A 14265-nucleotide genomic window follows, 5' to 3' on the forward strand; every position below is an offset into this window, starting at 1 on the left:
CTATGGCTGGGATTGATTCATATGGCTGGGATTGATTACTATAATAATTAATTTAATCGAGACATGGATTGATTACTATGACTGGGTTTGATTCCTATGAAATCAAAAGGTTGATTCCTATGGCTAGGATTGATTACTAAAACAATTAATTTATTCAAGATAGGGATTGATTCCTATGGCTGGAATTGTTCAAAAGGTTGATTACTATGAATATGAAATCAAACATATCACCTTTTTTTTTGTAATCGAGACAGGGATTGATTCTCTATGTTTGAAAAACCAAGAACTTGTACACAAAACAAAAAAATTCAACTTCTACATATCATGAAGATAAAACCTAACAAAGAAAATTGAACAAATAATACTTTGATTTAGTGTATATTATATAAGTTTCCAATACACAGGGCTTGAACAAAAGGTATAATTAATTGGTTTTCTTCTCTGAAATTTCCTAACAGAGATTAGGAGGGAGGAGAACTGGGTTTTGCAAGCATTTGAGAGTTGATGGTGGAGAAGATGCAAAGATTATGAGGGAGGAGAGTGGGTATGGTTGGGTTTTGCAAGGAAGGAATTGATGCTGCAAGTGGAGAAGAGGAGAAGACGCTCACGCAGAGAAGACGAAGACGCTCGCTAGCTCGCTCAGATATTTGGGTAGTTTTTAATTTTTTTTAATTTTTAAAATTGTCAAATAAAAAAGTTAACAGAGTTAACTCCCTGTTATGTTAGTTGACACGTGTTAGCAAATTAGAGAGGGGACATGGAGAGGACACCAATTTGGGGACAGCGGATCCGCTCCCATATAAAATATAGTCTTAGTCCAAACATACACCAAACGCAAGATAAGTGTTATCCAACTTAGATCAAGTCAAGCCAAGCCAAGTCAAGACAGTCCATAAATATGGTCCATGCGAAGACAGTCCTGTGTAACAAACAAAGGGATTGGGTCTACTGCATGATGCAATGGATATAACGATCATGTACCATAACCACTTGTAGTAAACCCGAGACAATATGTCACACATTTGTCTACCATCTTATATGGCGAGTTGAGGTGTACAACCACGTCAATTAAAATTCTTTTATTTCTTTCTATACGATTTTAATTAATAAAAAAAATTAAAAAATTAACCCAGAAAAATTAGACCTAATAAGCTTTCATGTTTGCTTCTCCTAGTGCTTCCCTCCTTTCGATCATATATCTACACTTCCCTTTCCCTATCTGCCGGCTCTCCAAAGGCACTCCATTGGCACTCCCACCTTCCTTCCACCGAAGGAATCCTTTAGCTTGATACATAAGATGATATACAAATGTGCTATAAAAATGTCCTAAGTCTAGCATTCTTCATTTGAGCTCGAGTTAGAAATCTTTCATTAGTTGCACATAAGTTGATTGATAGATTACGGCTTTCCCATTTTGTGCTATGCTTTGCCGGAATTGCAAAAGTCCACAAAAACACTAGAAGAAAAATAGGAAGTTGTGCCCAAAAGAACTGAATTGGTTTGATATCAACCATCTGAAAAACAAAATCAGCTTATAGGAAACTTAAAAAAGGTGAATTTCTTTAGTGGATATATTCTCTTTGCAAGATTTCCTACACCAACTAAAACTAACCACACAAAAAAAAAAAAAAAAAAAACAACAAACAAACATTCACAAGGCCCTGCACTGCATTTTCCTCAATTTTTCTGCTTTCATTGTTTATGGAAGAAATAGAACTTTACAACAGGAAATAAAAAGCTGAATTTTGGGTAACTATTTCATGAATATTTACACTACAAAACTAATGAAGATGAGATGAGGGATCTCACAATCAGTTGCAAGTTAATTGAAACAAAAAAAAGAATTGGAAATTTGAAGGTACAGTCAGTAGGTTTTTGCTCCAGAGATAGTAATATTACTTGAGTAGCCATGCCTTGAATCTGAAGCACTGGAAATATAGTCATTGTAATCAATGGCCTCAACAAGACTCTTCGAAAAACGGTCAAGGAACTGTGGAATAGGTGGTATACCAAGTTCTATAACTCCCTCCAGAAGTTGAACAACCTGCCCCATACTTGGCCTATGCTTCTCATCATCTTGAATGCACCAACAAGCAGCTTTGCATGCTCTCATTAGTTCTTCTTTGTCAGCATTTCCTTCTAACCTGCAGTCCAACAATGTGATAACATCTTCTTCTTTGGTTACCACATTCGCAACGCGAGTCGGGAAGTAATTTTGTAACCCATCACCTAAAAGATCTCTGTTTCTCCTTCCTGATATAAGCTCAAAAAGCAGCATTCCATAGCTAAAAGCATCAGCTTTTGGTGTGATAGCTTCTCCTGAAATCCATTCTGGTGCAATGTAGCCTCTGGTTCCTTGCATGGTTGTAATTATCCGGCTGAAGTCTCTGCTCATGAGCTTTGCTAGACCGAAATCTGCTATTTTCGGGGCATATTCTGCATCCAACAGAATGTTTTCAGGTTTGATGTCACAGTGTATGATGCATTCTCTACACTCGTCATGAAGGTAAGCAAGTCCTCTTGCAGTTCCAGCTGCAATGTTATATCTAGCTTTCCAATCTAAGACAATGGGACTCTTTTGAAACAAAACTGATTCTAGAGAACCATTTGGCATGTAATCATAAACCAAGAATCTTTTTGAAGTTTCTGCACAAAACCCGCGGAGGCGAACAAGATTAATATGTTGGACTTTCCCAATAGTCCTCACTTCTGTAAGGAATTGCTTATCTGCTTGCTTTGGACAGTTAAGTCTCTTCACTGCAATGGGTGTAGAATTTTGCAATGTCCCTTTGAAAACAGAACCAAAGCCTCCTTCCCCAAGTTTTAAAGAGAAGTTCTTTGTTGCACTTCTTAGAACTCGGTACCTGAACATCACCAATGAGCCTTCCACTGCCTCAAATCCTTCCCCAGAACATTCATTCTTGGCAATTACCGCAATAATGAGTAAAACGGCAAACAAACTTCCAAGTACTCCAATGACAATCCAAAGGGTCTTGCTCTCTTTCTTCACCCCTATTGCCTCAGATGCTGCAATTCGTAGATGCAACACTTTGCCTACTTTCGCATCAAGTGTAAGTTGTTGTACATTGAACAGATCCCCTGTCCAAACCAAACACCCATTATCATAAGCAAAAGCTGTACATGAGCAATTCCTTAAGCATGCTGATCTGCATTCATTGATGTTCTCGGCTGCTAAAGTCTTCGAATTCTCAGGAAAGTGCACATCCGGTACCACCACAAACGCGTCGTTTCCCCCATTGCCTGCACTGCATTGTAAAGGGACTTTCCTCACACACCCATCTGTGTGATCTGCCAATTCCCAATATTTTGGGGATTTGGGTTGAAATCCTTCCAAGCAATCACAAAGATGTACTTGTTGCTGGTTGCAAATACTGGACGCACCGCAGAATCCATAGACTTCGCAATGTTCCGAGGGTCGCAACCAAATCGAATTCCCTTGGGGGAAGTCTTTTCCCCACTTATAGGCCTTGAACTGGCCAGAGATGTCAAGCACGTATCTAATAAATACGTTAGGGTAGACAGCAGCATAAGAAACATAACTCCCCATCTCATTCGAAACATATGTAACATTTGTAACATAATGATTCAACTGTATTTCAGGAACATTTGTAAAAATCTTCCCTGTCCAAGGCCCAGTTGTCCAGTACATAATAGAACCATTATACAGCAACAAAAAACTTGTTCCATTTTGTTCAATCTCAAGAGAAAAAATCCCAGGTGCTGGATTTTCTGGGCTCCTCCAAGGAGTGAGAGTTAGTTTTTCATTGGTAACCTTACTGTATCCAAGCTTTCCACCTGGCAGCCAAGTATCAGTTGGGTGATCGAAACTCTGCCATATAATAACAGAGGAATTAAATGCATCTGTTATGACAAAGTTGCCATTGTCAAGAAGCATTGCTTTTGTAGAATTGGAAAATATTGGCAGAGAATGATCATGGGTTGACCAAACTGCAGATTTGGATTGGTTCAGTAGGGTTAGGTTTCCATTTTGGAAGAGATGCAATGCTGAAGAAGATGGATCAGAAACAGGTTGGTTTCTGTTTGCCACCCAAACTACTGCTTTTTGTAGCTTTTTGTACCAGATGCCTATGTAGTGGTTTTGAGAGTTACCTGGTGTGAAGAAACCCAATTCAAATATACCACCTGGTGATGTGATTGTCTGGTTCCCAGAAAGAGATTGGCCTGGAGAGATGGTGTTAGATGCCTTGGAAGTATAAGCTTTGAAGGTAAAGCATAACAGAAGCAGAACAGACTGAGAAATAAAGCTGTTCCTCCTACTCATATCCATCTCTTCATAAAACTGCTAGAATATTTTCTATGACCAGAACCCAAGCTTGGCCTCTCTCTCTCTCACTCTCTCTCTCTGAAATGTTCTCAGCCACCTTCTTTTTTTTTTGATGAGGCTCAGCCACCTTCTAGGAGCTCATAAGAGGAAAGTACATATATATAAAATATATGTATATATTTACTGACAAAGAGGAGTATCACGTGTTGTGCAACAAAGTGGACTACTTTGCTTTCTGTGTGGTCAATGAATTTTCAAAGCCAACATATTTTTACTCAAAATCGTCTCACTACTCACAATGTTAGGTCACTGTTGAGATTAGAAGAATAATATTAATAATGAAAATTGATGAATATAAAAATAATAAAAAGAAGACTTGGATGCTCTCCTATTTCCTCTCCCCATTATCTCCTCCTCCAATATAGAATATGACAAATGTCTCATAATAGAGCAGCAGCAGCTCATGTTACTGCTCAGTTTGGCTTGTCTTTAGTGGATAGTTTGTATTTAGAACATAATTTGTATTGGTTGTCTTCCATTATCTTCTTAATGGATTCAAAGTCTTATTATAAAAAATAGATATTTAGTCATATATCTATTCTTAGCACTAATAATATAGATAAATCCTATACCATTTAATTTTTATAAACAAATCAAAAAAAAAAAAACCCAAAAAATGACAGCTGGCTCTATTGAATTTATATTTGATTATTAAATTACTTTAATGCCCTATTCAGTGTTTTGGTTTTTTTTTATAAGGTTTTGGGGTTGGGTTTGTTTTAAGAAATCGATGGCAGTTTTGTAATTTATAAGAAGTTAAAAGCCTTTTTTGGGTGTGTTTCTAAAGTTCATTTCATATAGGTTTTTTTTAAATATAATTTGGGCTCCTATATTGGTGAATCTCTCTATAAAAAATTAATCGAGTTATTTAGCTCACTAAAGAACGTACAACCTCTAAACTCTCCTAAAGCCTTGAATATCCTCGAGACATATAATATAAATTGTTTTTCTTAATACAAGTGATAGTTTTAAACTACAGGAAGGAAGGTTTCTCACACTTATACCATAACGATGTCATAGGGGTTCGAATCTGAGACCACTAATCTATAAGTGAAGACCCTTTTTCATTGAGTTAGACCCCACTAATAATAGATAATATAAAATTAGCTTCTCTTTACAAATACTCCAATTTAAACTCTGATAGAGACAAAAGAGAAGGGCTAAAATATCTAAAATTAACTGCTGGTTACTCCAGCATGGTGGCTTAACAGCTCCTTTGTCAGCATGAGTTACCAACTTGAGTCACCTAATAATCAGTGGATAGCAAATGTGAGTTAGATCAGTTGGCTAAAATTGTGCACCCGTCTTTTTGTATCCAAACTCGAACCCATATATTAGAACAATTTAGAATATCATATTTCTCAAAAAAATTTATATATATATATATATAAAATCAAATCCGTGGATATATCCTCTAGAAACAGACCTTAAAAGGCTCACCAAAATTTTTCTGAAACCACATCGAGGCCTTCCCATTATCATTGGGTAGAATCAAACCATAGCCGCCGATTTTGATATCACAAAGCCTTTTTGATGCCTGTATACATGGTCGAAAATACATTGTAGAATGCTTGACAATTCAACTTTATTTTTCAACCTGAGTGGCATGGAATTCTCATGGTCCATAAACATGTTTTGAACTTTGTGATATTATGATGCGATGTGCATATCACTTAATTCGAGAGGAAAATGATATTAAGTATTTTTCCATGCACATAAAAATTTATATATGTTGATAGGTTGATAGGTTGATATTTTAAGGGTTTTTCACAAATGGACTCATTCTAATATGACATTTTATACAAAAAATTCTTAGAGAAAATTGTAACACACTAAGAACCAATTAAAAAATAACAAGTGGCTAATTTAGGGTTTTTTCTCTTCAAATAAGCTCTTTAATGATTTTTTGTATAAAATGTCATGTTAGAATTGGTGTATTTATTAAAAGCTAATATTTGAACAGGGGTGGACATGATCTGTTTTGATTTAATTTAGGTTTCAAACCGCAAACTAATAGTATAACCAAACCAAACCGAACCGATCAATTTAATAACCGGTTTGGTTATGTCATTCCCTTCATAAGTAAGCAAAGATTCTATATTATATCTAAAATAAATAAAAGGGAACATCGTATTGTAAATTGAACAGTAGTTGAGAAAACTTCTTATCATTATCATTGAAGAACTAGAGAGATTACGCCAAACTCAAATAGTTTAGAGATTTTAGTTTTTGACATTAAATAGTTGGTATAAATTCAGTTAACTAAATGAAACCCTTTGATAAAATAAAATAAAAAACTAAATAAATACCCAAAACACATCAATCATAAACCATATGCATTGTCGTGTCTCATGTGCACACATGGAGGTAGGTACCAATGCAGAGCAATAGGAATCAATCACAGTAATGATAACGCAAAAGCTATGAAAAATAATATAAACTAAGAAAAACATTAATAATATTTTGTATAATATCTTGAATTTTTTTCGTCTGCACGAGCACGCCTGTTTAACAAAGATGGAGTGGTTGGACATGGACGATTATTTTTCTATTTGAATTAACTTTCGGAGAAAAGAAAAAGAATCTGTTGAATCTGAACCTTTTTCCTGAGGGACAGGTAAACATTCCCCCCGCACTCCATGCAAATCCAAAAATGGGCTAACCAAACCCCACTCCTTCCTGGCTTTTTCCTTTTCTTTTTCGTTCTTAAATCCGGCCCCACTTCTTTTTGGTTTTTCAACACACCTTTTTAATATGCGCATGGACCTTTTGAAATATTTTTAAATACTTTTCTTCTCTTGCATGATGGAGTTGAAAATGGAATGAAATGGACCCAAATTGTCAAAGGGAAAAATCTCCCTTAGTCGTTGTATTTATTTTGCCCAAGTCTTTTCATTACAACTAACCGCAATGAGTGTTACTTATTTGTACCGACAATTCCTGTTTGGATAATGACGAGTTTTAAGTTCCAATATGTTCGTTTCCAACTGCCTCATGTTCATGTAACTTTGCACTAGAAAATCCTCTCTTCTCGGAAACCTCTCTCTTTCTCCAACGCAACTTGAACTTTCATTCCACTGCTGCCTTTTTGGACTTACTGGAAAAAAAAAAAAAAAAAGGAATCTTTTGATTCCCAGGCCTCCCACCCCTCCCACTAGGGGTGGGCATTGGGACCGGAAAACCGGAACACCGGACCGAACCAAGCTGAAAAAACCGGAAAAAAAACCGGTTGACTAAAAAAGTCAACAAATTGGCACCGAATCGGACCGGACCGGTTTGAATTGGTTCTGGTTCCGATTTCACATATTGTAGAACCGAATTGGACCGAACCGGACCGGTTGTATTAATTAATTATTTTTTTTTTTCAAAATATCCCATATTTTTTATTTATTTATAATTTTAGTGTTTAATTTGTATAAAGGGGCACACTTGAGAAAATTTGCCATGGGCCTTAGAAAACCCAGGACCGGCTCTAGTTGAAAGAGGAAATGAAAGCATAGATGAATGACTTTTCATGTTTGGGGGATTAGGAGGGATTATTTATAAGGTGTTGCTATCCTACTATTTTGTGGGGATTAGATGAGATAAGTTTTCTTCATGAGTACTCTATCTTCTACCTTCAACTTGATCAAAAAAAATTTAATTTCTAATATAGAGAGTATCCAATCCAATCCAATACTAGTCACCAAAAAAGACTAGAATGAGGAGATTGTTTGAAATATGCCCTTAAAGCCAACTAATTATATAATAGTTAGAATTAAGGATATCTTTAATAAAAGACATATTATGTTATCAATGGGCAAGAAATGTTGTTTTATACATTAATCATCCTATATTATCTTTCAATATGTAGAACAACCATAGTCCAAGGAATACACAAGTGGATATGAGAGCTATATAATGAGATTGCATACTGTCTGCCGCGCAAATCTCACGGCCTGGAGTTCCGGGCCGAGGGGATGTGCGTTAACACGGGGTTTCCTGCTTTTGGGTGCGGTGCGGTTGTGCGTGGGCGTGCCAGCACGGTCTACCGTGCGTTGATGTGTTGATGAGTGTTGGATGGATAAGTGGTGCGCCTGTTTGATCTGTCTTCCTAGTCAAACGATTGTAGCCGAGAGAGGAACTGGTCTCGGCTGTTAGGTTCACGGCCTGAACTACAAGGCCGTTGAGTGATGGTGTTGGTGGTAGGTTTTGGGCGGTGCTCCGGCGCGCTGCTCAGGGAGCGACGGTCGTGTGATATATGGGGTGAGTGAACGAATAACAAGGATGGTGCTCCGGCGCCTTGAAAATCAAGGGTCGTATGATATATTGATGAATGGATTTTCCTTACAATCTACCACTACTCCTAGGAAAGCAAGTAAATATATTGAAAGTGCATTACAGGAAAAAATAAGTTGCTCCGTGGGAGGCTTTGTTTTGGTGTTGAACCCTTTGAATGTAGCTCGAGTCTTGTATTTATAAGAAGAGTCCCTGGATGAGTAATCGAGGCTGAATTTACACATAGTGGAGTCTGATTAGATCAAGTGGGCAGTCCAATCGACATTTGGGATCGTGAAGTATGGTGGTGAGACCCCAGAAATCCCGGTGAATCTCGGCCGCCGCTCTTGATCGTGGGGTTCTGAGCCTCTGGCCGTGGAGACACATTTATGGCCTGGATAGCTGGTGAACCAATATCTCAGGTTGTCAGAATTCTTGTGAGAATGTCCACGTCTAATCACTCTGATCCTCATCACCAAATCCTGACTTCAGTCACTTCCCACCTTCCCTCATGCATTAAATGCTTCTTTGTGGCCAATGGGTTTGCTGCATTAAACAGGCACTACTTCATTAAATGAAGCCTGGGACCCTACTGTCACGTGATGATTTGCCTTTAATGTCTTGGCCGCAATTTTGTTCGGCCTCGGCCTCGGCTTACGCTTGAGGCCGAGATGATCATGCCTTAACATTTCCTCTTTTATTTTTAGGAAGGCGAAATACCCTGGCGAAACGCTGCGTTTCAGCTTCTGCGAACAAGTGCCAGAGCCGAGAGAAAGGGCTCCTTCGGCCAGCTCATGGCCGTGATTTATCAGGCACAAACACATACATGGAGACTTCTCATCATCCCTAAATCCTGAATATGTTCCTAGTCATAGGAATATTGATTGGACGTCAATATTCCGCAAGGACCAGTACACACAGTATCGTCTCTATATGTAGGGAATGGCAAGGTCTCAAGTCATTAAGTGTGGAGACACATTGATATATGTGTGGAGGTGCTTGGAGAAGAACAAGTACACTGAATGCGATCCAACACATGAGTTACAGCATGGAAGTCTTTACTCACATGTCAAGCTGGAACTCATAAATTGCAATGGTGCAAACTAATCCTTAGACCTGAGGCATCATAGATGTTTTGTGGCTATGTTGTTAATTTTTGAGGACACTATACGGTCATGCTGAATTAGGCATAGCTTAAAGGTGTTCATCAGGATTCCAATAGAGTCATGGAAGCAAATGAATGTACAACAAGGAATCTCTACTCTTAGTAAAGAAGATAGAATACTCCAAGATATGATTGGTCAAATCTTTGCACAAAGTAGTGGATAAGACTTGAAAGAAGAAGTCTTCAAATCTTACCAGGATAATCATATAAAAGGAATGATTCACATTCGGATATTAACAATCGGATTCCATGATCTAATAATGTGAATAAGGAGTATTGACATAAGAGAAGGATTCAATTGAATGGTCATTCCAATTTGAATAGGTTCTTTCACAACATCTCATTTAGCTCTGATAACCATGACTTGCTGCTAGGTGACAACCATGGTTTGTGGATGTCCTAAAAGGTTTCAATTAATCTTTATTAATAGGAAGAATTTAATTGTGGAATTTAATTAGTATATCATTTATGAGGAGTTGAGTCAACCCACTACCTTACTAAAGGGAACCTACGGATCTGCACACCCAAAGAATGTGATTAGAGCTATAAATGAGGAGACACAAGTCAATGGTTGATAATCAAATGTCAAAGTCAACGATCAAAAGTCAACATGTTGACCGGAGCAATTGACCAAAGTCAAATAGTTTGACCAGGTCAATTAAGTAAGACTATAATTATAATTTAATAAAGGCTTAAGTGCTACAGTGCCCCCTGAAACATTGGTCAATTCTCACTTTACCCCCTTAAAGTTAAAGTGACCCATTTTGCCCCCTTGACCGATGTTTTGTGTCTCACTTTGCCCATCACCGTCAAGTCTGTTAAAAATTCTGTTAAAAAAGCTGATGTGGCACCAATGGGACCCACTATTTGGCTAAACTAAGTGCCATGTGTGAAGAAAAAACATTAAAAATTAAAAATTGTCTTCTAAAATTCTTAATTTAACTATTAAAAATAAAAATAATACTTTAAAACAAAACAAAAAACCCAATTCCCCTCCCCCAATCCCATCATCCCTTCCCAGTCGCCATCACCACCATGACCACAACGACTCTTCCTCTCTCTTCCTCTCTCACAGACCCAAGTTCCACCCCTGAAATTCTGTGCTGAATTTGTTACCCCACCAACTTCAACCTTTGCCACATCTCTTCCTCAATCCAACATCTTCCACTTTTAGCAAGACAAAACAAATATTCAATTAATCTTTCTGTGCATGCCAATGCCTTAATCTGTTACACCAATTTTAGAAACATGGGTTGTATAAAACTCAGACCACCCCCACCTCCAGCCGCAACCCAAGCCCCACTCCCACCCCTAGCCCTAAAACCCAGCAGCCCCAACCCTCCGCACAGTCATCGACAACCCATATGAGCCCTGGCCTCTCTTTCTGTCGAACCTCCAGCAGCTACAACCCACCATCTCCATCTTGTTGAATTCGAAAGCCATCAAATTTGGTTGCAAACCTTCAAGTACAAAACAACAAAAACAATGAAATTTTTTTCTTTCAATTTGTTGGTTTTTGAATTTGCAGAGAGAGGGGTGGGTTGGGTTCAGCTGGGGGTGGGAGTGGGGCCTGGGTCAGGGACTGACCCACAGTGGGGTCAAACGACCCTAAGGACTACATGAACGCAAGGTAGAAGGTGCCTTTGAATTGGTGTGTGACCCCATGAATGGGTGAAAGAGCAGGCTGCATATCTGAGGAAGAAGAAGCTGAACAGAGGTTCTGGTTTTTTTCTTCAAAGAAGCTAACCAAAACGGCGTCGTTTTGGCTCAACTTCTAATTTTTTTTTAAAAAAAACAGGCTGGCCAAAACGGCGTCGTTTTGAACCAGCCCAGCGAATTTTTTTTTAAAACGCGCTGGCCAAAACGCCGTCGTTTTGGACTAGCTGCAATGAATTTTTTTTTTAAAAGACCTGGCCAAAACGACGTCGTTTTGGTCCAGGTCTTTGAAAAAAAAAAAAAAGAAGATTGTAACAGACCCTCAGAACTCCAAAACCCCCATTTCCTAAACCTCAAACCTAACTCCCCAATCTCCACCTCCCACAAATCTTTAAAAAAAAATTTGAACTTTTACACTATGACCCTACGAGATACGATTCCTGGGTCCGTCCCTGGCCTGGGTTGCCACTGATGTTGGGGGTAGTCTAGGTTGTTGGGGAGAAGAAAATATAGAGGGGAGAGGGAGATCACATAGAGAGAGAGAGAGAGAGAGAGAGAGAGAGAGAGAGAATGAGGGAGAAGAAATCCTTCTGGGAAGGGTGGCTTGGGGATGATGGGTTTTTTAATTTTTTTAATTTCTTATATTTAAATATTCATATACACCTAATTTATTAAGAGAATGAATATTGGTGGGGTATGGGTGAGGTCAAAGCCCTAAATCCATAATTTTTAAAAGACAATTTTTAATTTTTAATATTTTTTCTTCACACATGGCACTTAGTTTAGCCAAATAGTGGGTCCCATTGGTGCCACATCAACTTTTTTAACATAATTTTTAACAGACTTGACGGTGAGGGGCAAAGTGAGACACAAAACATCGGTCAAGGGGGCAAAGTGGGTCACTTTAACTTTAAGGGGGTAAAGTGAGAATTGACCAATGTTTCAGAGTGCACTGTAGCAATTAAGCCTTTAATAAACAAGAAACCCATCAATTTGATATTAACCTCAGCCATTCCATCGAACACCTTTCTACTATAATCCAACTCCCCACATCCATCATAGAAGTGGATCAAAGAATTCTCAATAAATGCATCTTCCATTAAACCCATCTTAACAAGTGCTCCATGTAGCTGAACCCCTTCACAAAAAGCCACAACCTTGGAGCAAGCGCTCAGCACAAACAGAAATGTGAACTTATCAAGCAAAATTCCCTTCACCACCATCTGAACATAAAGCAAGATGACTTCGTCACTAAAGTCTAGCACTAGTGGGAATCAGAAGACGAGAGAGAGGGGAAAGGGAGAGAGAGGGCGTGAGCCACCAGTGGGTAGGGTGGCTGGGTTGAGGTGACGATGGAGGTGTAGGGAGGGTGGGGAAGTGGTGGGGCTAGGAGAGAGGTAGGTAGATCGGGGACAAGGGTTAGTTTTATTTTTACTTTAACAAAAAATTTATATATTCAATTTAAAATTTCTAATTATTATTTTATTAATATTTTCTTTGAACTAAGCAAAAAAAAGTGGGCCATGCAAAAGACACGTCATCACTTAATGGATTTTCTGACAGTCAACTTAATGAAAAGCTTAAATTGGTCAGATTTGAAAACAATAGGGTACGTAAATTGATGAAATTAAAACTTGGGAGCCCATATTGAGAATAACCTCAAACCTTGAGGGGTCTGTTGATGTTAGCCCTAATCTAAACTATTCTAAAAATTACTCTAATATATATGAAAGGGAATTTGAACTTGGGTGTAAAATGGCTGACACATTACCCTGATTAACTAGCACAACCCAAATATGCGCTATTATCTTACTTGGATAATGAGAAGCAAAAACAGAAAGATATCCCATCATAACGGAAGTACCTTAGCTCTCATCTTGTAATGTTTTACAAAATCATTTCTCCTAGTGTCAAATAAAACACTCCATATAGGGGAAGGAGGAAGAAGCGTCATTGTCTCTCCTCCCTCTCCTCTCATCTTCCGTTTCCTTTTGAGTTCGTGAAAGTCTCGCGGACATTTTGAATAGAAAGTCATTTGCGGTGATTTCTTTTGAGCATCAAAGTTTTCCATCACCTCTTTTGGACTATGCCCTAGAAGGGTAGAATTTGAACCACGACCATTTTGAAGTAACAAGCTCATCTTACCAATTGGGCTACATGTTCATTCGTGCTTAGGAGCTTCTAAGATAACTATATTCCATTTCTACAGATGCCAAAATTAAATAATTATTTCCTTTTGTGTATTGTAACATCATTGTTTTTTTTTCTTTCTCAAACTACATTTATTACATAATTAATCACATATTAAAATACAACTGAATTATTTCATAGTTTTAATAAATCATAAATAACAATATTTCATAAATATTATAGTTATTTAATTGTATATACTATGATTTCATTATTCTTTTTATCAAAATATTATGATATATTGAAAATTATAATTTTAAAATGTTCCTTACAATAATGTTTATCTATAATGGGCTACTCAATGACAAACTCATTGATCAACTTCTACCATTGACACTTAATTTGGGCTCTTAGCAACATTTAGGGCCTATTTGAATATGGGAGGATTTGGGGTGTGGATTTGGATTTGAATCCTTAAACCCAAATTCAGTTGTTTGTGTCGGGAGCTTCTATAGTGAGGGGAAAGTTATAAGGGGTTTTTTTGAGGGGTATGTTAGAGCCATTGGATTTCATCCAACGGTGAGTTTTTAAAAGAGGGTGCATGTAGAACCGGGTTGAATCTGACCCGTTGGAAACCCAACTTCAGTTGAAGATATTTCCCTCTCTGAAAAATTCAAGAACACAATCCTTT

General features: G+C 37.9%; 1 pseudogene; it reads right to left on the reverse strand.

Moving 5' to 3' along the window:
- Positions 1-1682: 1682 nt before the first annotated feature.
- Positions 1683-4423, reverse strand: LOC110766982 (G-type lectin S-receptor-like serine/threonine-protein kinase At2g19130 pseudogene; annotated as a pseudogene).
- Between the last annotated feature and the right edge of the window lie 9842 nt (positions 4424-14265).

The sequence above is a fragment of the Prunus avium genome, chromosome 3 (assembly GCF_965620075.1).
Source record: "Prunus avium chromosome 3, drPruAviu1.hap1.1, whole genome shotgun sequence".
NCBI classification, from domain to species: Eukaryota; Viridiplantae; Streptophyta; class Magnoliopsida; order Rosales; family Rosaceae; genus Prunus; species Prunus avium.